Below are 26952 nucleotides of genomic sequence, written 5' to 3' on the forward strand. Positions count from 1 at the left end.
CAAATTTTTCTATGGGAACGGGGCCAGTTAGACGTACTTAGGTCGTAGATAAAGCAAAATCCCGAAATACTAACATGGCAATACTTGCAAATCTAATAACGAAAAACTACACCAAAAATCAAAACATTTGCAGCTGAAGTAAAAAGTAATAATAATTTCTAATTTCGAATCATGTTACTGTCCCATAAACAGCACCGAAAATTCGGGATCCCGAAATTTAGTTATTGGCACTGAACGCTAGTATTAACATTTCTAATATACTTGCATGCACAATGGGAACTCGCAGCTAAACGGAGGGTGAGAAATATATACAGTGAGTCAAAAAAGTCATGCGTGTAATCGAATTGAGTTACTTTTCAGAATTAATCGAGGCGTATATATGAAAGGTGGTGGCACTACACCATTTCCAAGAGTGCTTCAGTGACCGTCAAATGTAGTTCAGTATAGTCAATTGCTTACAGTTTTAAAAATTGTACAGTTTCTGAAATATATTTTCCGGTTTCTGCAGTTTAATTGACTATTCTGATATACATTTTACTGTGTTTGAATTACAATTGACTATTCTGAAGTGCTTTTTAAGGTGTTTGAAGTACAAATACCTATTCTGAAGTGTATTTTACAGTTTCTGAAGTAGAATTAACTATTCTCAAATGCATTTTACGATTTTTTAACTGTAATTAACTATTATGAAGTACGTTTTACGGTTTTTGCTGTACATTTGGAAAAGATGTAGAGCAACAAAAATTTTGACATACATTTCGTATTTGCACTTTGGTATTTTGAATGCCAAAATTTCACACAGAATGGGAACAAACAAACAAAGGAACAAAAAAATAAGCAGCTTGCTTTGACAATAAAAATATCAAATAGGAAGAAAAGAACAAATTAGCCGAAACATGAACACAAACTTATTGAGATTTTTTTATCAAATTTTTATTACAAAAAAAAAGGACTAAAACTTACTGTGTTAAATAAGTTGGAATGGTTAAGCGAGTATGACCTTTAATGAAAAAAATACCAATAATGGAAGAAAAAAAAAAGTAAATAGTGCAAGATTAAACGACTCAGGAGGCAATTTATGTTGCTTGGTTTTTCTGTAAGAACATGACAATGTGTATTTATTTGAACTCTTCTCAGTTCATGCATATCCTTCATTGTTATGAAACTCTATATGTTTTCTTTTATGTGAAGTTCAATTGTGCTGCTCTTCATAAAAGTCCCCCAAATTAAGTAATGTCACATCCTGTTACTATTTAAATATTTAATAATCATTTTATATGATTATTATTTTTATACCTCACTGTATGTATTTTTAAATCAGGTTGCTTAAGGTTACTTGCCACATAACGGGTATTCACGCAGTCAAAGTTGTTGGCACTGCGTAACAGCAGATACCAATCTGTTGGTACAAATTGCTTAGTCTACGTTACAAAAGGTTTGGTTTAAAAAGGACAGTTCAAACATAATGGAAAATACCTTTTCAACCACCATTGCTGCTCCTGCGATTAATGAACGTATTTCACTTTAAGGGGTCAGTCTACTTTGGAGACTCGAAAAAAAGGCTATATTCGTGATTTTTTTTTTGAGAAAACTATAAATGATAGTAATATAAAATTTGTTTGATTTATTAAATAAAGTCTTAAAATTCAGAAATAAATTTTTTTTTATTCAATTTTATAGTATTTTTAGTAAAAAAATAGCAGTGAAGCGTAACGTCTCAAACATGGGTTGGTGAGGCAGCTCCATCAGAACTCAAGAACGGCTTGTCTGAAACAAAAAAATCAAAATGTTTCAGATTCAGTAAGATACTGGCTACAAAATGACCCTCGGATATTAGGTTTTAATGAAGACAAAAAAAATGGCTGATAAAAATGGAAAATTTTTGATAGAACGGTTTTTTTTTTCGCATATTTAAAAAAAATATATAGTAAAAATTTAAAATTTCAAAACCCCCGAGCGTCAATTTGGTGCAAATTATGTCTAGAATAGGTGATCCAAATTTTATGAAAATCGGTTGATTAGTTTTTGAGATACAGTGGAGCTAGATTTTGAAAACGTTGTTTTGAGAAAAACGCGTTTAAAGTTTTTAATGCGCGCTATACGCGCAGGTAGACGAAATGATGTTCAGGTAAAAAAAAAATAGTTAGAGTGCTCGGATTTTCTTAAAATTTTTACACAATATTTCTGGATATATATACTTTCAAATTATGCAAAAAAAAAAAATTGAAAAATTTTAAAGTGACAAAGTAGACTAACCCCTTAAGGGTTGGCGTCAATTGAATTCAATTTAGGCTTCACTTGTATTTGTAGTGCTTGTAGAAGTAAAGTGTTTGAGATTAGTGGCTCACGAGTACAACACGAAATACTAACCCATATTAAGCGTGTTTTGGCATTTAGCTCATTTTAGGCCTTTATATTGCAATCTCGAAAAAGTGAACGATTAAATAATATTTAAGGATTCCTAAGTCACACTCTATATAATGACAGTATTGAACTGAATTTGTATGAATATGAAAGCCTCTTTTGTTGCTTAACTTTCTAACCGAATGCACGGAGAAGGGACTTTTGTAAAAACAATATACGAATGATTTATAAGTACTTGCTATGAAAATTATCAGAGAAAATTGAAGAGATCCGATATGATACTTGCTGGTGCTGACAGAGAATGAGTAGACATTTGCTGAATTGGAGCGACCGATTGGAGAAAAAATTGTGTTTTTAGTTTTTTTAATAAATCTATGCTCTCATTAGAATTTACAATGTATATTAGAGTGAAAAGTTGCTAAGTTCCGATTTTCAAATTTTCCAAAAAAAGAATAATTTTTCAAAGACATTATCTTCAAACATTTATTTGACAACATCTTTTATATGAAATTTCGCGTATTTTGAGATAAAACCATTCCAACGATTTCCCCAAAGTTGATGAAAGGTTTTTGTAAGCTTTATCAATTATGAGATTTTCTGAGAGTATTTTGGGCTTAGCGAAGTGACATATCAGCATCATAGCAATTACGGCTCGGAGGGAGCAAATGCTTCCTTAGTGGCATATCACTGAGTAGAAACGGCTAGAAATAAACAGATACATAGTTTGTTATTTTAGGAAACGTTCGATTTTTATTTTTCTTGCTTATTGAATTAAAATATATTATTTTTAGACAAAGTGGACTTTTCACTCTTATCTAGCGATATGGTGAAATTTTTATTGACAATCTTTGTCTTACATTAAATTACGGTTTGAAGCTTATAACGAACTTTCGATATGTTATATTTTGTCTGAGAAAAAACTCTCCACGTTCGGAATGTGAATATTAATATGTACGTATGTTTCAGATAATATTGTAAGTGGGAAAATAATTTAACATTTCATTGACATTTAGTAAAATTACACAGAAAGATGTATGTAAATCGTGCTTGTCAGGTCAAGTTAAAGTTTTTAAAGTCTATTACACTATCAGTGCCCCTCAATGAAAAGGTACGCAGATTCTGGAGCGGGAAATTCTTAGCCAATAATTTTTAATAATTTTGTGATTTCAAGTTGCGTAAGGTAAGCAAAGGGCAGACTTTTTGAAAGTCGCCAATAGTTGGTATGATATATAAGTATGTCCCAAACCTCGTATATTATGCAGAAAATATGTGACAAATATGAGAAATTTGCCTACAAAGTATTAGGGAAGCCTTTAAATGAACAATACACATAGAAAATTTAGTAATAGTAGAGCAAATATATTCCGTTTTTGTTTTTAGTGCCTAAAAACATATAAACAAATATTGACAATTTAGAGACCAAATAAATTTAAATAAATCAAATCAGTTACTCTACTGATACAAACTGCACAATATGCCTTAATTGTGACGCTTTTAGTTTTGTATAGTTTTAATTTTTTTTTAGCTTTTTAATTTTTTTTTTTTTGAAATTTGCATTTTAGGACATTTCTGATTATATGTATATTGAAAACAGTTTTTTATTAAAATTTATTATAGAAGAAAATTGAATTTTTTCCGAGGTGAATTCATACACTAAGCTAAGTAAAACGTTTCGTAATTCAATTTTGTGTTGACATCCAAATGTACACAGCGGAAGAAAAAAATAACAAATCAGCTGGGTTATTGCTACCACCTTCAATAGATTCGCCTTGATTTTTCATATAAAAATTATACATATCATCACTTGTGACAACTGTACCCAGTCGGTCGACAGTGTGTGAATCATCTTTACTTTCTGCAAGAATACCCCAACCTGCGCAGCGCACAGTAAAATCGACACAAAGCTGAGCGCAGAGCACAATCGTACAAACACACTAACATACATACATACATATATACGCTCGAATACATTTTCTTGCTGTGCTCAGCCAAGGCAGATAGTCGTTCATTGTGGCGATATGAACGCACTCATGCACACACACAGGCACGAACATGAAATCAAACAGCTTGCCGTTGCTTGATGACTTTTCTATTTTTGGTTTAGATACTGAAAGTCAGTTTAAGTGAATCGGTATAAATATTTCGTACATTCGTGTAATTCTCGAATGGCTTGTTAGAAAATATATTGACAAGGTAGTTTGTTGGCGTTGAATGGTTATCGCTTCTCGGCCTTATGGCTAAGATCAAAGTGTAGTATCTGTTCTTATCAGCTTAACATCTGATAGATCCTCCATCGGAGGACAACAAATGTTAAACTGATTTTTGGAAATGGGCGGAGTGTTTTAGGGGCTTGCTCCACCTCTGCCACGGGTTTGCCCGGTATTGCAGTACCGCCGGGATTTCGGCCCAAATTATTGAATAAATACCAGAAGAAATATGATAATACTGTTAGCTTTTTTGTATGAAGAGACAAGACAAATCTTCGTATGGATACAAGTAGGCGGAGATGGAAGAAATTTGTAGGTCTCTTTCTTGGGTCGGTTTCGGTATTTATTTTGCTTTTCATTTCTACAATATTCATTCAAGGAAGCAGGAGATAACGGCAGAAATGTGTTTGTTTTATAAATCAAAATTCTGCTAACTTTTGATGATAGCTTCTCGTCATCTGTTTTATTTATTTAATAGAATTAAGAGAGGATTTCTTGTGTGTGATTCATTGAGAAATTAACAAAAAAACATTTTGAGCGAATTGGAAAATTTCCGAGGCCGGAAAGCCTTGTTTTTTTGACATAATATTTAATATACATATATACATATTTATTTGATTTTAAATTTAAGCCAATATCTGAAAATGTGAGCCATAAATAAAAAATCGCTGGTATTTTTAACTATTCAGAAAAACTAAAATTAGCTCAATTTCATTACAAAAAGTACAAATCTTAAGTGGAATTTTAAAAAAATGGTTTTCGGTCGGCATTAATCGGCTTCAGAAAATCCAAAGTTGATTTAATTTGCTACATGATTTGATTAGATAGGCAAATATATTTCATTATATTTTAAAATTTCACAAGACAAAAAAGTCAAAAAAATAAATTTCACAAATAATAAACAATAATTTTAATATGGAAATGGTGTCAAAAAAACCGACTACTTTTTTATTGAATTTATCGTTCATTAAGGAAGAATTCTCCACACAAATAGTCAAAAATGTATAAAACTAGTAATTAATCTAATATTTTTTTAAATTCAAATTTATTTATTTACCGTTATGCCTCCGAAGCAATTCTCATCCACTTTACATATGCCGAGGTATTTCCGATTCATAGGCGTTCGCTCGTATTCAAAAAGGGTGCTCGTCTTGCACGTTAATTCCATTCAGGGTTGACAACCTTGCGTGCGGACGCATTGCAGTGTTCACGTTCAACTTCATATAAATTTTGAAGTGAGTGATTTTTGTCACTTGCCTCTGTTTTATACGAACGTATTGGGCACTCCAGTGGGGTATGGCTTTGCATATCCAGTGCATAATTTTTGTGATATGAGACATGAACTGTCAAAGTGCATTGCTTTTGCTTTCGGGCAAAATTGCGTGGCATGAGAGCGTTCAGTCTCGTCTAGGTGATAAATAAGATTTGAAAACATTCTAAATGTAATAATTAATTAATACATAATATTACGGTGTAAAATTAATTAAATCCAAGAATGATAGAAAGTCAGAGTGTGCGTGACGTCAAGTTTTCAAGACCATCATATTCGAGATCATCGAGTTCTGCTAGCTTTATATTGATCGGCCATTCCTCGGAAATTATTTTTTTCAGTATGACACCTGTAGAAGTAAAAATTACTAAGTGATGTGTAAAAAGCAATTATTACCTGTAAGCGATGGTTGCAACATTTCCAGATCTGGTGTATCATCTTCTTCAACATTTGCTGCGTTTGTTATCACACCTTCATTTCGTCCAAGTAAGTATCCCCGAAGTCGATACTTGAACTCTTGTTGGTCCGGGTGATCGTGCAAACCACCTTTGGCTCGAATGATTCCAAAGAAGTTTTCCAGCATATCCTGGTTCAAGCGGTATGACAAAACGTACTTAATATTGTAACGGCTTTGAACGCTTTCGTATAACAATTTCAGTGCATTGTTCGACCGTATGATACCTGCAAGTAAATATTCGTACGTTATTATTTCACAATATTTGTTTAGGTTGAAGTAACTATGTAAATTTTATTCATTTTAGGTATTGGCATAAATATATTAGTTTACCCCTTTGAAATGGCAGTAAAGTATCTCTTCCTATCACCCTCATGTTTTTCATCATTTTCGTCATGCCATCTAATGTCTGGACTTGCTCCTTAATTGCTAGACCGTAGGCGTAGCACCGTGTTCTTGAGTCAGCACGTGGTATCCTGACGTTCATCATATCAAACCAATCGTTAGTCTAAAAATGTTATATTTTAAATATAAAAACATGTATGTATGTAAAGCTTACAAATTTAAATAATTGAAAGCACTCATTCAAAATTGTGGCAACTTAAATGTCCCAGACTTACTGCTCTCGTAATTGCCATTGCCACGGTATGTGAAAATAATTTTGCTGCCAGTTTCACCTTTTGCCTCTGAGGTCCAATCCAGTTTAAGTGGATTGCTGAAATTTTATGAGTTATTGTCAAATCCTTGGAGGTGCATGACAATAAATCAAAAATTATTTCTCTCTTCACAGCTTTCCCTTTTAGCATGAACCCTTGGTCCAGAAAGTGGTTACGGAGTAGTTTCAGCATATGAGGAAGGTCAGCAAATACGAAGATTTGCTGGTCATCAAAAACCAACCTGCAAGAGCGTCATATGTTACAAAATGCGAAATAAACTACGCACGCTATATATTTCATTAAACTTACCACGGCTTGTATTCATTTATTCCGAGCTCGTTAAGGAGGGACCTGTTTGTGCCACCAAGATCGCACACAATCGCTGCAACGTTGTACCCGCAGTCTTTACATTTTTGCAAAATATTAAAAAGCACGTTCTTCGTCATTTTACAGTTGAAGTCGTAGAAAACCGGCTGCTTCCATTTACACATAAGTCCTAAAAAGACAATTAATATATGTATTATAATAATTTCCATATATCTTATTAAATGTTTATTGCAATATGTGTTCACCTCTAAGCATCGCTACTTGCACAAAATGGGCAGGTTTTAGTGTAGAGTCCGTAGAAGAGTCATAACAATAAGTATGCCTGACCTTAATTTCGTCGAAATTCAAAACACACACCTTTTGCACAATATCCATTTCCGTAGAGGCTTTTAATAATTTAAAAATAGGTTTAATCAAACCTCTGGATATATCAATTTTTTGTGCCCATTTCTGAAGCGTTCGAACTCCAGGTAGCGAAAAACCTTTTTTGTACAATAACCTATATGCTTTTGGACTTGCGGCATATAATGTAATGGAATTGGCGATATCTTCTTGAGCCCAGGTAGGTTTTTTGATACTAAATTTTAGATTTGCTACCTGGCCCTTCGTGAAAATGGTCTCTAACTTTTTCTCCATGTTTTTAGACACATTTTCGCATTCCTCCAAGCGCTTTTGCAGCTGCTCCATCTCGTAGATGTGCTTTTTGTTTTGCTTGTTGTAGTTTTGCTGAAGTGCTGCCAGTTTGAAGTCTTTCTTTTTGCTTTCCATCAGGAGGGATTTGTTTTCACGCTTTAATGCATCTCTACATGTAACAAAATTAAAAATTAAAACTTAGGAATATATTAATATGTTTATACCGCCCTATTGCTTTTAGAAACTTAAAAATCTGATTCCAGCTCCTCAACTTCCCGCAAACTGCTGTCGTAGTAGAAAAATTTGCTAGGTGTTGTAGCCACGGGCATTTTGGATAAATTTGCCTCCATAAGGCTATTTTCCTTATTCGCATTGTCTTAAAAAATATAGCTAGAAACATATTTCGAAACTCGTTTATAAATTTAAATTGATACCCTCGTTGGCTGCGACAGATGCACCCTGCTGAAGTAACTCGGTAACGATTTTATTATTTTCTTCACCTTTAACGTTTTCGGCATACTGGGGACCCACATCCTCTATGTAAATAGTGGGCACAGCACCACGCTTCAAAAGGCGATTTTTAGCAAATCCTAAGGCGTTTGAAAAAAACATATTGAACTCAATTATTTTAAAATCTACAGATTATATACATACATTACCCATTTCGAAATTTAGTTGGTTTTCAATGCTATCACTAGTAAAATGCTTCATACATATAAAGTTCGTTTTGGGATTGAAGGCATTTCCTCGCCGGCACTGTTTGCAGAGCGCCTCATCCTTTGGAAATATAAAAAAGCTTATATCACACGCTTTATTGAGGTTCTTACTATCACAATTTTTCACTGCACATTTAATTTTTCCTTATTTTTCACTTATACACTTTCACGAATTATCTTATTTTGGTTTGGTTAATTAACGCACATTTCAAAGAAGAAACGAATATTCATAAACATCAACAATAACCGCAATCATGGCAATGTGACCAGATCTTAAAAAAAAGTAAAGTTAACTAAAACTAAGTGAATTATTGAACTAATTTTTAAAAAATGTATATTTTACAAAATTATAAACATTACATTTTAATTAGAACATATTACAAAAATTTCATGAAGAAATAACTAAAACTCGGAGACTAAATAACAAAAAAATTCTAAAACAAGTTACGAAAATATTAATCTAGCCATATTGGTGCTAAAATCACGTCACTCATTGTCAAATTCGCTGAGAGCAAAGTAACGGAACCACGATAGGCGCCATCTCATTATTCTCTCCATCGTGAATTAAATCAATATTTTATACATCTTCTACTCAAATGACGTATGGCAAAAATAAATTTTTTGTTTTTTGGTAGGGCTGTTATAAGCTTACATGGCAAATTTCAGCGTGATATGTCACATAGTTTGTTTTCTGTGCTACTGTAAACAAGTCAAGCTCGAGTGTGTTCTTCGAATTTAACGATGGAAATTCAAGTTGAACAAAGAATTTGTTTGAAATTTTGTTATTCCAACAAAATTTCGGCTTCAGACGCCTTAAAAATGTTGCAGACAACCTATGAGGGCCGTACATCAACCCAAAAAACCACGCCAAAGTCGCTCAAAAATTAAGGTTATGCTGACTGTTTTTTTTCGATTACGAAGGTGTGGTGCACTCGAAGTTCTGTAATTCTCGAATGGCTTATTAGAAAATATATTGACAAGGTAGTTTGTTTGCGTTGAATGGTTATCGCTTCTCGGCCTTATGGCTAAGATCAAAGTGTATCAGCTTAACTCTGGTGGTGATAGTGCGGCCGGAGGGTCGAGAGATCGTGGCGCCAGTCTCATCACGCTGGGAACTAAGGGATGGATGTCTCCGAGTGACCCTTGGTGGGGGGTTTCCTGGTGATGGTCCGTTACTTCTGTCGGGAGTGACTCTACTGCTAATGAGGGAATTATCTGAGCTGACTCTGGCTCTCGCGCTAGATCTTAATGCGGTAATAGTGCTATTGCTACTACTATTGGCTGTCCTGTCAGATCCGGTACGACCACGTGCCCTCGTTTCTGTCGATAGAGCGGGCCGGTTAACGACATGATTTTTGGCATGATGAGTTCGCACATCATTGGCGGGATATGCTGTCCCCCCTCTGTAGCCAGAAACGCCACATTGGAAGACCAGTACATATTCACCCGGATGGTCAAACTTTATGTGTTTAGCAAGCCCTCCGTGCGAGGAGTAGATACAGGCCCCTCGTCCTTTCCGAGGACCCGCACACTTTGGGCATCGGAATTCTGAGGGAAGAGGAAATTCAATGACAATCTCTGTTGGTGACCCCGGCCGCTCGCCAGAATCCCCGCAGGTTCATCCGCCATTATAACTCTCAATAATACTGTTGAGTGAATTGACAAATAATTCCACAAATGGGTAAACAATCATTCAAGTGTCTAGTTGGACACTCGCAAAAAGAAAAAAAAAGAAAAGAAAAAAAAAAGACAAAAAACAAAGAAAAACAAAAGACAAAAAACACACTTTGATCACTTTGATCTTAGCAATGAGGCCGAGAAGCGAAGCCAAGAAGATCGGGCTCAGGTTTAATCCTGGAAAATGCGCCACCCTCCATCTTAGGGGCAAGGGCGGTAAGCAGCGCGCAGTACCCACTGAGTTTATCATGGACCATGAGCCAGTGAAGGCGCTCCAAGCGGGACAAGCCTACCAACATCTAGGAATACCAACTGGCTACCAAGTGAGACAAACACCCGTTGCCACCATTGAGCAGCTCATCACTGATGTTAGGACGGTGGATGACTCTCTGCTAACCCCATGGCAGAAGTTTGACGCCGTAGCCACTTTCATCTTACCAAGGCTAGATTTCGTGATGAGGGGAGCTCAGGTCCGGAAGGCGGGACTCACAGCGGCGGACAAAGCCATCAAGAGAGCAGGTAAACGCTGGCTGAACCTTCCGCAGCGCGCCAGTCCGGAGGTGGTCTTCATACCCCCGTATAGCGGTGGTGGAGGGTTGCTTCCGTTGGCGGACCTGGCAGACGTACTCACGGTAGCTCATGCGTTCAGGATATTAACCTGTGCGGATGGGTCCGTGAGCGCGTTGGCGAGGGAGACGCTGTCGGACACGGTTCAGCGGAAGCTGAAAAGACCACCAGTTCAGCAGGACATCGCTGAATACCTCTCTGGCTCATTGGAGGGGGAGTTCTTTGGGCCCAGCACCGACAATTCCTCATTTTGGTCACGTGTCAGAGTGGCAACGAGACGCCAAGCTGCGAAGCTGGAGCTGAAATGGAGACACGATGGCGGCCGGGACGAACTATCGCTGGAGTGTAAGAGCTCTAGAGGCAGAACAGTCATCATCCCCCCAGAGGCCAGGACCCAGGTGATCAACCGGCTGAGAACGGCCATACAGGAGCATTACCTCGCGACGCTCCTCGCGAAGCCAGACCAGGGAAAAGTCTACGAGTTTCATCTGGTGTAAGGGTCGCCAATCATTTTATGAGAAGCGGCAGTTACACCAGGTTTGCCGAGTGGCGTTTTGTCCACCGCGCCCGGCTCGACGTGTTCCCATTAAACGGGGCACGAAGATGGGATGAGGGGGACAAGCGCTGCCGTAGATGTAATCACGCCCTGGAATCCTTGCCGCACGTGCTGTGCCACTGCACACCTCACTCGGCAGCGAGACAACTGCGCCATGACGCTATTGTAGCAAGAGTGGCAAAAGCTGTCAAACTGCCTGGCACCATGACCATCAACCAGACAGTTGCGGGAGTCTCTGGTGGGAATCTCTCAGCACTAAGGCCGGACATTGTCATCAGGAACGAGACCACGAGGTCCGTCACCATAGTGGACATAACCATGCCATTCGAGAACCGACGGGAGAGTTTCGCAGAGGCGCGGGACGAGAAGATAAGGAAGTATACCCCGCTGGCTGTTGCGCTGCATTCACGAGGCTACAATGTGGAGGTAGAGGCGATCCTCGTTGGTGCCCTGGGCACCTGGCACCCATGCAACGAGCCGGTGCTGAGACTCTTGCGTGTTAACCAACGCTACGCGTCCATGATGCGCCGTCTAGTTGTATCTGACACCATCCACTGGTCACGGGACATATACGTGGAGCACGTCTCTGGGGTGAGACAATATTCTGCTCCTCCTGGGGAGCGCCCTGGCTAGGGTGTGCCCCTGGCGGACGGACTTCAAACCCTCCTGACCCTACGTGAATGCGATTGTAAGGATGGGCTATGGCCTCCGGTACCCCTTCTGGGTGAACGGGGGGGCAATAACGAGATTAATTCTTTCATATGAAACACCTGCAAAGAAAAAAGTCAACCTTAGCTAAGAAGCAGCATAATCTTTTATTTATATCTAGCGAACCGTCACTCTCGAAAAGAGTGCGAGAGAAGAGAGATCCTCCATCGGAGGACAACAAATGTTAAACTGATTTTTGGAAATGGGCGGAGTGTTTTAGGGGCTTGCTCCACCTCTGCCACGGGTTGGCCCGGTATTGCAGTACCGCCGGGATTTCGGCCCAAATTATTGAATAAATACCAGAAGAAATATGATAATACTCTTAGCTTTGGTATGAAGAGACAGGATAAATTTTTGTATTAGCACAAGTAGGCGAAAATGGGTGAAATTTGTGAGTTTATTTCTTCGGTCCGTTTGGGTATTTTTCTGCTTTTCATTTCTAATGCTTTTCATAAATCAAAACTCTGCTTACTTTTGATGATGATAGCTTCTCATCATCAGTTTTAGTTTTAATGTCTTTTTTATTTAATAGAATTAAGAGAATTTCTTGTGTGATTCAGCTTCTCATTAACAAAAAAAATTTTGAGCAAATTGGAAAATTTTAGAAGACGTTTCCGAGGCCGGAAAGCCTTGTTTTTTGACATATTTAATATATGTACATATATTATTTGATTTTAAATTTAAGCGAATATCTGAAAATGTGAGCCATAAATAAAAAATCGCTGGTACTTTTAACTATTCAGAAAACTTAGAATTAGCTCAATTTTATTACAAAAAGTACAAATCTTAAGTGGAATTTAAAAAAAATGGTTTTCGGTCGGCATTAATCGGCTTCAGAAAATCCAAAGTTGATTTAATTTGCTTCATGATTTGATTAGATAGGCAATTATATTTCATTATATTTTAAAATTTCACAAGACAAAAAAGTTAAAAAAATAAATTTCACAAATAATAAACAATAATTCTAATATGGAAATGGTGTCAAAAAAACCGACTATTTTTTTATTGAATTTATCGTTCATTAAGGGAGAATTCTCCACACAAATAGTTAAAAATGGATAAAACATAGTAATTAATCTAATATTTTTTTAAATTCAAATTTATTTATTTACCGTTACGCCTCCGAAGCAATTCTCATCCACTTTACATATGCCAAGGTATTTCCGATTCATAGGCGTTCGCTCGTATTCAAAAAGGGTGCTCGTCTTGCACGTTAATTCCATTCAGGGTTGACAACCTTGCGTGCGGACGCATTGCAGTGTTCACGTTCAACTTCATATAAATTTTGAAGTGAGTGATTTTTGTCACTTGCCTCTGTTTTATACGAACGTATTGGGCACTCCAGTGGGGTATGGCTTTGCATATCCAGTGCATAATTTTTGTGATATGAGACATGAACTGTCAAAGTGCATTGCTTTTGCTTTCGGGCAAAATTGCGTGGCATGAGAGCGTTCAGTCTCGTCTAGGTGATAAATAAGATTTGAAAACATTGTAAATGTAATAATTGATACATAAATATTACGTTATAAAATTAATTAAATCCAAGAATGATAGAAAGTCAGAGTGTGCGTGACGTCAAGTTTTCAAGACCATCATATTCGAGATCATCGAGTTCTGCTAGCTTTATATTGATCGGCCATTCCTCGGAAATTATTTTTTTCAGTATAACACCTGTAGAAGTAAAAATTAATAAGTGATGTGTAAAAAGCAATTATTACCTGTAAGCGATGGTTGCAACATTTCCAGATCTGGTGTATCATCTTCTTCAACATTTGCTGCGTTTGTTATCACACCTTCAATTCGTCCAAGTAAGTATCCCCGAAGTCGATACTTGAACTCTTGTTGGTCCGGGTGATCGTGCAAACCACCTTTGGCTCGAATGATTCCAAAGAAGTTTTCCAGCATATCCTGGTTCAAGCGGTATGACAAAACGTACTTAATATTGTAACGGCTTTGAACGCTTTCGTACAACAATTTCAGTGCATTGTTTGACCGTATGATACCTGCAAGTAAATATTCGTACGTTATTATTTCACAATATTTGTTTAGGTTGAAGTAACTATGTAAATTTTATTCATTTTAGGTATTGGCATAAATATATTAGTTTACCCCTTTGAAATGGCAGTAAAGTATCTCTTCCTATCACCCTCATGTTTTTCATCATTTTCGTCATGCCATCTAATGTCTGGACTTGCTCCTTAATTGCTAGACCGTAGGCGTAGCACCGTGTTCTTGAGTCAGCACGTGGTATCCTGACGTTCATCATATCAAACCAATCGTTAGTCTAAAAATGTTATATTTTAAATATAAAAACATGTATGTATGTAAAGCTTACTAATTTAAATAATTGAAAGCACTCATTCCAATTGTGGCCACTTAAATGTCCCAAACTTGCTGCTCTCGTAATTGGCATTGCCACGGTCTGTGAAAATAATTTTGCTGCCAGTTTCACCTTTTGTCTTTGAGGTCCAGATACGTTGAAGTGCTGAAATTTTATGAGTTATTGTCAAATCCTTGGAGGTGCATGACAATAAATCAAAAATTATTTCTCTCTTCACAGCTTTCCCTTTTAGCATGAACCCTTGGTCCAGAAAGTGGTTACGGAGTAGTTTCAGCATATGAGGAAGGTCAGCAAATACGAAGATTTGCTGGTCATCAAAAACCAACCTGCAAGAGCGTCATATGTTACAAAGTGTGAAATAAACTACGCAAGGTGTATATTTCATTAAACTTACCACGGCTTGTATTCATTTATTCCGAGCTCGTTAAGGAGGGACCTGCACAATCGCTGCAACGTTGTACCCGCAGTCTTTGCATTTTTGCAAAATATTAAAAAGCACGTTCTTCGTCATTTTACAGTTGAAGTCGTAGAAAACCGGCTGCTTCCATTTACACATAAGTCCTAAAAAGACAATTAATATGTATATGTATTATAATAATTTCCATATATCTTATTAAATGTTTATTGCAATATGTGTTCACCTCTAAGCATCGCTACTTGCACAAAATGGGCAGGTTCTAGTGAAGCGTCCATAGAAGAGTCATAACAATAAGTTTGCCTGACCTTCATTTCGTCGAAATTCAAAACACACACCTTTTGCACAATATCCATTTCCGTAGAGGCTTTTAATAATTTAAAAATAGGTTTAATCAAACCTCTGGATATATCAATTTTTTGTGCCCATTTCTGAAGCGTTCGAACTCCAGGTAGCGAAAAACCTTTTTTGTACAATAATCTATATGCTTTTGGACTTGCGGTATATAATGTAATGGAATTGGCGATATCTTCTTGAGCCCAGGTAAGTTTTTTGATACTAAATTTTAGATTTGCTACCTGACCCTTCGTGAAAATGGTCTCTAACTTTTTCTCCATGTTCTTAGACACATTTTCGCATTCCTCCAAGCGCTTTTGCAGCTGCTCCATATCCTAGATGTGCTTTTTGTTTTGCTTGTTGTAGTTTTGCTGAAGTGCTGCCAGTTTGAAGTCTTTCTTTTTGCTTTCCATCAGAAGGGATTTGTTTTCGCGCTTTAATGCATCTCTACATGTAACAAAATTAAAAATTAAAATTTAGGAATATATTAATATGTTTATACCGCCCTATTGCTTTTAAAAACTTACAAATCTGATTCCAGCTTCTCAACTTCCCGCAAACTGCTGTCGTAGTAGAAAAATTTGCTAGGTGTTAGCCACGGGCATTTTGGATAAAATTGTTTCCATAAAAATTCTATAAAAATATAGCTAGAAACATTTTTCGAAACTCGTTTGTAAATTTAAATTGGTACCTTCGTTGGCTGCGACAGATGCACTCTGCTGAAGTATCTCGCTAACGATTTTATTATTTTCTTCACCTTTAACGTTTTCTGTATACTGGGGACCCACATCCTCTATGTAAATAGTGGGCACAGCACCACGCTTCAAAAGGCGATTTTTAGCAAACCCTAAGGCGTTTGAAAAAACCATATTGAACTCAATTATTTTAAAATCTACACATTATATACATACATTGCCCATTTCGAAATTTAGTTGGTTTTCAATGCTATCACTAGTAAAATGCTTCATACATATAAAGCTCGTTTTGGGATTGAAGGCATTTCGTCGTCGGCAGAAATGCATCCACTGTTTGCAGAGCGCCTCATCCTTTGGAAATATAAAAAAGCTTACTTATTTCACACGCTTTATTGAGGTTCTTACTATCGCAATTTTTCACTGCACATTTCATTTTTCCTTATTTTTCACTTATACACTTTCACGAATTATCTTATTTTTGCGTAAATATTCACTAAAACGTTTGGTTAATAAACGCACATTTCAAAAAAGAAACGAATATTCATAAACATCAACAATAACCGCAATCATGGGTAATGTGAGCAGATCTTAAAAAAAAAGTAAAGTTAAATAAAACTAAGTGAATTATTGAACTAATTTTAAAAAAAATTATATTTTACAATAAACATTACATATTAATTAGAACATATTACAAAAATTTTATGAAGAAATAACTAAAACTCGGAGACTAAATAACAAAAAAATTCTAAATCAAGTTACGAAAATATTAATCTGGCCATATTGGTGCTAAAATTACGTCACTCATTGTCAAATTCGCTGAGAGCAAAGTAACGGAACTACGATAGACGCCATCTCATTATTCTATCCATCGTGAATTAAATCAATATTTTATACATACATTCTTATCTGGCGTATCAAAATTTTGTTCATCGTTAAGTATTTCTTCTGCCATCGCATAATCGATGGGACCTACATTTTAATCATTTATTTATACTTTTTTCTTTTTTCAACATTTTCACTTACGGTGTTTTTGTCAAAATACCGAAATCAGGTGACACTTCTTGCAAATTAAATTGTCCAAAATCAGCAATATGGCCTTCCACTGGAATCAGTGGCATATAATTCGTCTTACTTGTGCAAAGGTGTGCAGGTTTTGGGTTGACTTTTGCCAATAATCTTACGGTTTTGCCCGTATGGGCAGTATTCACCTGGGCAAAATGGTCTGCATATATCTAGTCTTTCCATCGTAGTCCCATTCGGCACGATTTTATCCACTGTTGCCGTTTCGGTTCCTCAGCAGGAACTGCAAAAAAGGTCCTTTACCCTTCTTAACTTGTTTTGCACATAATTTACATTTTTTAATTTTGATTTATACTATTTATACAAAATTTAGTTGAAATTTTAATTCAAATTTAAAACTGTTAACGCTCAATCACAAATGTAAACATACGAATACAAACAAAACATGTAATTTTGACGTTGTTCATATCTACGGCGAAAAATTCAGGTGGCTTCACAGTGTACGTGCATTAATTAATAATAAATATCGCGCATTTGTGATACAAAAGACTCACAACTCGAAAAATTCCAAATGTTCAGGAGAGGCGAAAAAATGCACAATTGATTGCAATTCATAGTCAAATTGAGTTCCCTATAAAGAAGCAGCGGACCTTCTTGAAGACGACTTTTTTTATATAATTTTTTATAATATAAAGGTACTTTTTTTAATGAAATACTTTTTTTAATATAACTTTTTATTATTATACATTATTATAATTTTTTTTAATTTAATATTTTGAAATTATTATCAATGTCAAATGTCATTATTATTTTTTTAATTAATATTTTTTTTAATACAATACTTTTTTTTAATATATTTTTTTATTATTATAATTTTTTTTTTAATATAATATTTTTTTTAAAGTAATATTTTTTTTTAATATAAATTTTTTTTTAATATAAAATGTTTATTAAACATGTTTGTTTTTTCTAATTTGGAAGAAATTTTTGTGGCGAGTATCATTACCTTGAACGTATATGGGGAAACTTTTGGGATGAATTTGTAAATCTCAGATTTATTTTTGTCTTTAAACTAGTAAAGTTCCTTTAAATAAATTTTTTCGTAAGGATTTTGTAGAAGAATGTTAGAATGGAACGCCTTCAACATTCCGCTATTTTTTTTGGTTGGAGTTTAGCAATCAGCTAATTGGATATGACACCAAAAATAAAAGGACGAAATATAAAATAATTTTGTTTTACTTAACTTGTTTTTAATATCTCTAACATTTTTAGATTTATAGGATTTATAGAAAAATAACGAAATAGAAAAATAAAAAAAGTATTTATTTTTAGAAAAATGTGCAAAAAATTCGCTTCTCCATTGTTTTTGGTTTTTGTTTTTAGGGATTACACACAGTTAGAATATTCAAAAAATCGATTTTTTTTTATTTAATTTGTTTTTTTCTTAATGTAGATATATTTGAGGATACACACAGAAAATTTAATATCGTTCCGATGAATATTTTCGAAGTTACACGCAAATTTGACAATGCGTTTCAGAGAGCTTGAAAGTGCTTTTCATACTTTAAACGCGTTTTCCTCAAAATGGTGACTAACATTACTCCAAAACGGTTAAGCTGATTAGTCTAAAATTTTAACACAAGCTTCTTAAATATATTTTTTAGAAGAAGATTTTTTCTCATAAATCCGATAAATATTTTTTTTACCAACAACTTAAGGTCGAAATTTGCGTCAAAAATCGATTTTTTTTTAGAAACCGCCATTTAGCGAGATCTGTTTGTTTTTTTAATTTCAGAAGATCCAGTTCAGAGATATAGTGAGCAAAGGAAACGTCTTTTTGAGAGGAGCTCCCGGGGATCAGCTGTAGCTCATTTCCAAATAAATAGTTTTACTAATGCTAAGTCTTAGAAAACAGTTAAAAGATAACATAATATGTGTACTAATTTTCAGATCAATAAATTGAAAAGTTTTCTCAGGAAAAATGTTGGAAAATGTGCTTTTTTCGGCCTTTTAACTGTATATAACCCCTTAAGAATTCTTTTTAAATCTTTCTGCGGAAAACTTTTTTTTTCTTAATTTCTTCTGAGTAACTTTAATATTCGGTTTTTTATTATAGTATGCTCCAAAATTGGAATTATTCTAAAAAAATTCTAAAATCTGAAAAAAATCATTTTTCAAGTAGATAGGGTTTTACATACTTATTTCAATTCAATAAATTGGGGATGAGTAAAAAATTTAATTGCCCTAAAAAAATAGGACAAGAAAACACAAAAAGTCAACAATTCAAATTAATTACACGAAAATGTTTGAAATTAACTAAATTAATATCACAGGCCTGCAAAATCTCGCTTTTTTACAGTTTCTAAAACCACTATGGGTGTTTCCTGAAGGTTTTTTTATCCTGAAAACAAATACGACCTTGAAAATGCTCCAGCACGTCAGGATTTTTGGCAATTTGAGGTTAAATAGTCAAAAAATGCAGATTTTGGCCATTTTTTTAATTTTTTTTTGAGCAAGGTAAAGTTTTTTTTTAATTTTCCACAACGGCATCGCAAAGTACTACTCTTCTGCTTTAAAATCAATTTTTAAAAATATTTTTGCGAATTCAATTCACATACATATGTATTTATATTTGCATATGCCATCTTCCTGTGTGCCTGGTAATGAAGCGTTTTGTATACAGAATTTTTTGATTTGTTTGTTGCTATTTACACTGCTAAATTGTGGGTATCGTTCACCTGTGATGTTGTGAGCTTTGTAGTAATTTTATATTCTACGCCGTGCACTTGCTACTTCCAGTCTATACGTGTGATGATTTTATTCGCTCGCACTAACAGAAACTTCTCATATACTGCTGTGCTGCTCTAATTGACATTCAAGTTGTGAATGATGTAGGTAACATGTAGTGAACCATGATTCAATTATTAAAGGTTTGCTCACTTGTGACATTAGAATTTTGACACTCCCTTACAAAAGGTCGCATTTAAGAAGGGCGAAGAAAGTGGAAAAATTAAATACCTTTTTTTAAAAATGGTAGCAAAAATGTTTTGCTTTACTTTACTTACTTTTTAATGGTACAAACGAAAATTGCCGGGAATGATATTAAAAAAAAAGGTTATTAAGTAAAACCCAGATTGATATTTTGTGAATTAATTTTTAAATTGAAAACCTCTCACGAAGTTGGGAAGTTTTGCCAATATGACGCTATTATATTACCTAAGCATTATGGCCCTTTCCTTTCATAGGAGAAGCAAACTCATCATAAATGTAGTTGACTAACAACAAGCAGTGAACATACTCACGTAAGTGTGGCGTTTTGACCCCCAAGTCGAGATTATTTTTACATTCCTAACTACTGAAAAACTATTCCGGGCATGAAACACCAAATGATAGAAAATGTTGTTTTTATTAGCGGAGGCTCCTCGACAGGCAATGGCACCCCTCCGAGTGCACTTCTGCAATGAAAAAAACTCCTCATAATCTCTCTTCATAACCACTCTCCATCTGCCATCAGGAGGCTGTGATTAATTACATATTGCTAAATGGACTCTTATTGGTAACTTATGTATCTTTAGTGTAACCTAGTACTCCCCCAACCTGTATTTGAAAGGCATCGGATTCAAATTGTCAAAACGTCCATCTTTCACGTTCATTGCCCCAAAAATATGCTCTAGGATATCCTGATTTAAGCTGTATGTTAGGATGTTTTCCATATCGTTTTGGTTACGGACATACCGAGCAAGTTCTTATACACCCTTTTGAAAACGAAATGTTTTTCCTACAAATTTTACTTTTCTTCCACTTTTGCTAAAAAATTCTAGAGTTAGTAACCCAGTATCTTGCTAAGGGAGCCGATTTGCCAAGAGGGAATGAGAAAGCTGCTTACTGAGCAAACCTTTTATTATTGAATCATAGTAGTGAACAAAACCTTCTGAACTCATGAATGTTATTGTTAACATGTAGTGAACAGAATTTCATGAACTAGTGAATTTCGTTGTTAACATGTAGTGAACAGAATCTTTTGGGCTGGTGAATGTTATTGTTAACATGTAGTGAACAGAATCTTTTGGGCTGGTGAATGTTATTGTGAACATGTAGTTAACAGAATTTCATAAACTAGTGAATTTCATTGTTAAAATGTAGTGAACAGAATCTTTTGGGCTGGTGAATGTTATTGCTAACATGTAGTTAACAGAATTTCATAAACTAGTGAATTTCGTTGTTAACATGTAGCTAACAGAATCTCATGAATAAGTGAATTTCGTTGTTAACACATAGTTAACAGAATCTCTTCAACAGGGTAATAATACAGGGTAGGTAATACTTACGGATCCTATATACAATAATCCTTCAAAATTACTGATACAAATGGTTATTTATTGAATATTATTTATTTAATGAATAATTTTAATATTTATTTAGTTAATTTTTAGTTTCTAAAGAAAATTAATACAATATATAATAATTTTTTTAGTATGTTCTATTTATGTACAGCTATTTATATTAATTTACTATTTACATTATAAAATTACGTTAAGTTTTAGTTATTTATTGTAATATTTACATTGTAAATTAGGTTTGGTGTTGGACAAATTTTAGTTTTAGTTATTTATATACATTAATTACTTTAGTTATTAGAAAAGTTTATGTTTTAGTTTTTATGTACATAAATTAGTATAATATTTACATTCTTAAATTAGGTTTTGGTGTTAGAAAATGAACATGAATTAAAGTAATTTGACATTATAAAATTAGGTTTGGTGTTAGACAAATTTTAGTTTTAGTTATTTATATACATTAATAAGTTAAGTTATTAGAAAAGTTTACGTTTTAGTTTTTATGTACATAAATTAGTATAATATTTACATTCTTAAATTAGGTTTTGGTGTTAGAAAATGAACATGAATTAAAGTAATTTGACATTATAAAATTAGGTTTGGTGTTAGTTAAATTAGCTTTAGAAATATTTTAGTTTTAGTTAATATTTTGAATATTAATTTTTTGTTTTTGCTTCCTAACGACTTGCTTATGTCGGTTGTGGCTCATTAAAACCGCTTTCCGAATTTCTGCGATGACTTCGCTTTTCGGGGTGCTATTAAATGTATCTGTTGGATATACATAAAAAACATGTTATATATATAAAAAAAAGTATAAACGAAAAAATGTAAATACCGAAAATAAGTTCCAGACTTTTGAGGCCCAAAAGCGCCGATTTATTGGCTTTCCCCTCAAAATTGTAATGGAACATCAGGGCATCGGAGTAAACGCGCTTCATCACCCCTTTGATGCATCCTTTTGCACCCCTCAGCTTCAGCAAAATATTTAGCTAGAAAAGATAAAATTAAGTTATTTATTTTATTAAACATTTTTTGAGCTTATTTGATATTGTATACATCCATATGTATGCTTCTGAAATAAATATTCTAAGTTAAAATACATTTTCCAGTTTCTACAAATAGCCATACTTTTGAACACCCTATTGTACGTAATTTTATGTAAATCATAGTTGTTTCAGTGGAAATAGGTATCTCAAAATTTGTGAAATCTCTTATTTTGGCAAATTTTAAAAACGCTATACGGAGAATTCTTAGATGTTACAATTTTAATTTTACAATTTAACTCAAGCAACCATGATCACATTTGTATATTGTATAGTAGAAATAATAGTTACCATTGCTTCGGAGTATGGCTTGGTATTCAAGAGCTCCTCCAGAGTAATAATCGCATCCTGCGATGTTATTGGGAGCATACTCTGAATCTTGATATACTCAGGACTCAGAGCATCTCCCGTGATGCGCCCAAAACTCTGGTGAACTCTTGTCATCGCCACTTTCACCTCCCTCATCAGCTGCCCCTGGACCTGACATTCCGCTCTTTCTGGCATCTAAATAATAAAATGCTTATAAAGTTATAATTCAATAAGATACTTGTATAACCTTCTTTTCGAAGTCCTTGAAACTTCTTTCCACCTTACTTTCTAGGTCCTCCATTGTACTTAAAAAAAAGAACGAAATAAATTATGTAGAATGGGGACAAGAATAAGCTTATTTCTATCGTTTATACAAAAATATTTATAACTTATATCACTACGACTAATTAGGATTTCATTACTTAATATTTCACCTGTACAAATACCTAGCCCTGACATAGATTCTACTGGCTCGACAAAATAATTTTCTAAATTAGAAATAAGGAGCGATTTAAAACTGTTGGTTTCCTTATCTAATCCAACAATTTTAATGGGCCCCTTATTACATTGAAAATAACTATCTTTATCTTTGTTAAAATCTATTATAAAAAGGTCGTTTTTAGAAAGTTTGCTAGAATCTGACATTTTTAATCTTTCCCATATTCCGAAAAACATTTGCTGCAAAATTTTATTAGGTTTATTATTTTTTTTAAATGCTGCATTTAGTTCTCAAATTTGTACGCGGAAATTTGTCTAAAGGACCAAATTCTGTAACACAATCCGAAAGGTGTAACAACCCGTGAACATTATAACTTATTAGATGATCGCCATAAATATTTCCGAACAAATCAAAAAATTCCTTTAACAATTCATTGGCGACATTCGATTCTACGTTAAAAGATTTCTCACAAGAGAGAAATCGAATTCCGGCGTGTAGTAAAAGAAAATGATAATATAAATCTTCATTAATGCAGTCTTTCAAAAAAAATATCCCGGTATATAATAAAAACTGCCGGAATTCAGTAGACTTCCAATTACTTATCTGGTCAAGGCCTCGGCTAAGCCGGCTAAACTCAGACGGTACGAATCTGTTAAGAAGCAAAAGCTTCTCATTCATTTTCGTAACGTTACCTTTCTTGATAAGTAACTGGAGCAACTTTTTTGTTACACCCAAATCTACTAAATGCATAGGTTCAAGAGGAAATTGTGAAACCATGCCAAAGTTAAAAGATTCTAGCAAACTTTCTGCTTGCTTAAATTCTAAACTATGATAACTTAAATCTATTCTATTTTAAATGAGCTATCTGATCTTAAATTTCCAACTTGCTTCGGGAAGCTTACCCTTCTTTGTGTATAGACGACCTCGATCGTGCATTTGGAACAGGAGTTCTTTGCCGTATGCGAATTAACTCCTGTAACAAATGCACGAGCGGGGGCGTCACACTAAATAGTCTTATATTAAACGGCTTACATACTAGATTGCTACCTACCTTAACCCCGTTCTTCCTCAAAAAACTTACTTCCTCACAAAAGTCCCTCAAAAAATCATTAACGCTACCTGGCTTACTCATCCCTGAAAAACACGCTATCGTAAATGGGCCTAACTTAGAACCTACGACATATCCTAAAATCGGCCAAAGACACCTATAACTACTCTTAAATAACTTTAACCCATCTACCCCAATATCAATATTTACTACCTCACAATTTTCCAATACATTAAATTCTGCACCCCATAAATAAAACTGAATACCTATATATAAAAACTCACCTCCTGGAATTAATTTAATATTAACTTTTTGCCTACTTGTACCTAAAAGAGACCTAGCTGACAGTGGCAAACCTTCTACACCCATAAGTTTTAGAGTCCTAAGCAAATCGTCTACGCTATTTTGAGGAATATTATTACTAACCGCCCAGGTTGACAAAAGGAACGCATTTTCTAAATTACTATCCCTATCCTCTGAATAACTATCTACCTCAACATCTTCTACATCTAAATCTTCAAAAAATACACTGTCATCTCCGCTATCTATGTATGTATATCATATTCTAAATTTTGCAAAGCTACTCTACTTGTTGATGGAAAATCATCGTCGTCTAATCTGTTGGGAAAGTTTTCATTTGCTTCTACGTTAACATTTTCATTTAATTTGCGAAATTTCGCTATATTTTCCTCATAATTTTTTTTTCTTTTCCCAATAAATTAGACAACGTTCTTTTACTCATTTTTCTAACTACGATACTTAACAAATACGTCCGCTGCGTGTACGTGTGTGTGTATTAATGTGTTCTATAAGAAAAATTAAACACAAATTTCAATAATTAGAAAAAATACATACATATGTGAAAGATATAATATCAGACTAAAAATAAAATAATAATTGAAAAATTACAAAATACTTACTGAATCTGCCCTGGTAGCTGTGCTGGATGCTGGTAAATGTTGCACGTCTCCCTTTTAATTAAATCGCTTACGAGCTACAAGTTAAGGATAAAAAAGATTTATTAGTTTAATAATATAGATTATTTATGTAAACATATGTATGTAGATATACACAACTTTTCACAAATTGCTTATATGTATATGCATATTTCTTATACATAAATGGAAAAGTGTATGCACGTTCGTGTATATAAATATTTACATACATATATGTATATCACAATTTTATTCTTATCCTACAAACGTGCATACATTTTTTTCCATTTTCTTACACTGCGCAGGCGAATGCTATTAACCAAACCACAAATAGAAATTTATAATGCAAACAATTGGCTTCTTTAACTATGGCATATGCACATCTTTCTGGTTTGGATTAATCGCACTGATCCTGTGACACGTTTCTTGGCCACACAATCATATCAATTCACTGCACAGTGTATAAACAAAAGCTATGACCAACCGCACTGGTCATGCCTTTCCATATCTTCATTTTCACTTCCCATATCTTCCATTTCACATTCACTGATTTAATACTTACCGAGTCAGATGCAGATCCCTTTTAAATTTCTTGATTGTATCGCCGTTTATATTGCTGTACCTATATAGTATAAAAAAGATGTTATTAATACAAAATGGAAAAGATTAAATTAGAGGTTTTATACATATTTCATGCACCAACCGTGCATATTTACATACAGTGTATGGAATGCAAAGTATGTATGTACATGCATAAGAATTTTACTTCGCAGTATATATGTACATACATATATTGCATATTTAATTCATATACACTACGCAGCGGACTAAGGGAATATTAAAATAGTTAAATAATTTTCTTTAGACATATTGAAAAGATTTGTTGCCCATAGCTATGAGAACACATATGTATGTATTTCAGGTTAGGATCCCCGCACTGATCATGTATGGGCAACAAATTGCTTTTCAACCCTTATTTCTCACAAAACACACTGCGCAGTGTATGTATGGATGCAAAAGCGATGACCACCGGCACTGGTCATGCTTTTGCACATTTTATAAGCGAAAAAGAATTTGTTTACATTGAGTAAACTTACCAAAAGAAAGATGCCCGCTTTGTTTCCTTCTTTTAATTGAAATTGAATTGGTTTTGATGCACCTCTTGAAGTTGTGAATACGTTTTTCTGAAAATAAAAATACATTTTATTAGTTTAAATATATATATAATTGGAAAATTTAATAAAAATTGTTCAACTTACCTTTTCGCTTGCAGATTTTCACAGAATTAAACGCGATTCATTTTTGTATTTGACATTTGCAACTTGTTTTTTGCTGTCACTTACACACTCACTATAGTTAAGTTGAATAAGTGTTCACGAAAATTATGAGATAAATATATTATAACCCATCAAAAATGACAACAGAATTAAATGTGACTATTATTGGAAAAAATTGAGTGAATGTGTTGGTAAATTGGAAAAACTGGTGAACGTTGGTTTGCAGGGGTGTTGGTAAAATTGGAAAAACTGGTGAACGTTGGTTTGCAGGGTATGTATGTATATGAATATTCAAAAGAAATTTGTTTTGCATTTGTGAGGCAGGAATTTGATCATTAGGTTATTTACATGAAATACCTATAAGGCGATGCTCGTGAGGTAGGTCATGTTGCTTCAGTGCACACATATGTATGCGTGCAACACTATATTTAATAAAGATGCAATTGAACTTAGTTGTCCCATAAATGCAAATACGTTTCTTTGAAGTTTTCCTTTATTTATTTTAAAATTTTATACTATCTAGAAAATGCATACATACAAATGTATGTATATTATTATTCCCTGTAATAAAATGTAAATTGAAAAAAATTTGGTTTGCCAAAGGAACAAATAAATGCATATT

General features: G+C 34.2%; 1 long non-coding RNA gene, 3 other non-coding genes and 1 pseudogene across 4 annotated transcripts; 4 read left to right on the top strand and 1 right to left on the bottom strand.

Moving 5' to 3' along the window:
- The first annotated feature begins 4581 nt into the window (after window positions 1-4581).
- On the top strand, window positions 4582-4779 carry LOC129239820 (U2 spliceosomal RNA). The gene has a single exon (XR_008581947.1). It is a non-coding gene; the product is annotated as a U2 spliceosomal RNA (small nuclear RNA).
- A 927-nt stretch (window positions 4780-5706) lies between these two features.
- Window positions 5707-5935, top strand: LOC129239960 (U11 spliceosomal RNA). The gene has a single exon (XR_008581997.1). It is a non-coding gene; the product is annotated as a U11 spliceosomal RNA (small nuclear RNA).
- A 6302-nt stretch (window positions 5936-12237) lies between these two features.
- LOC129239925 (U2 spliceosomal RNA) lies at window positions 12238-12424 on the top strand (annotated as a pseudogene).
- A 901-nt stretch (window positions 12425-13325) lies between these two features.
- Window positions 13326-13554, top strand: LOC129239961 (U11 spliceosomal RNA). Its single transcript, XR_008581998.1, has one exon. It is a non-coding gene; the product is annotated as a U11 spliceosomal RNA (small nuclear RNA).
- Window positions 13555-24704: 11150 nt separating this feature from the next.
- On the bottom strand, window positions 24705-25659 carry LOC129239338 (uncharacterized). Its single transcript, XR_008581833.1, has 3 exons — window positions 25616-25659; window positions 25039-25112; window positions 24705-24924 (listed from the first exon to the last, which is right to left on the bottom strand). It is a non-coding gene; the product is annotated as an uncharacterized LOC129239338 (long non-coding RNA).
- Between the last annotated feature and the right edge of the window lie 1293 nt (window positions 25660-26952).

Source organism: Anastrepha obliqua, chromosome 2, assembly GCF_027943255.1.
Source record: "Anastrepha obliqua isolate idAnaObli1 chromosome 2, idAnaObli1_1.0, whole genome shotgun sequence".
Lineage (NCBI taxonomy): Eukaryota > Metazoa > Arthropoda > Insecta > Diptera > Tephritidae > Anastrepha > Anastrepha obliqua.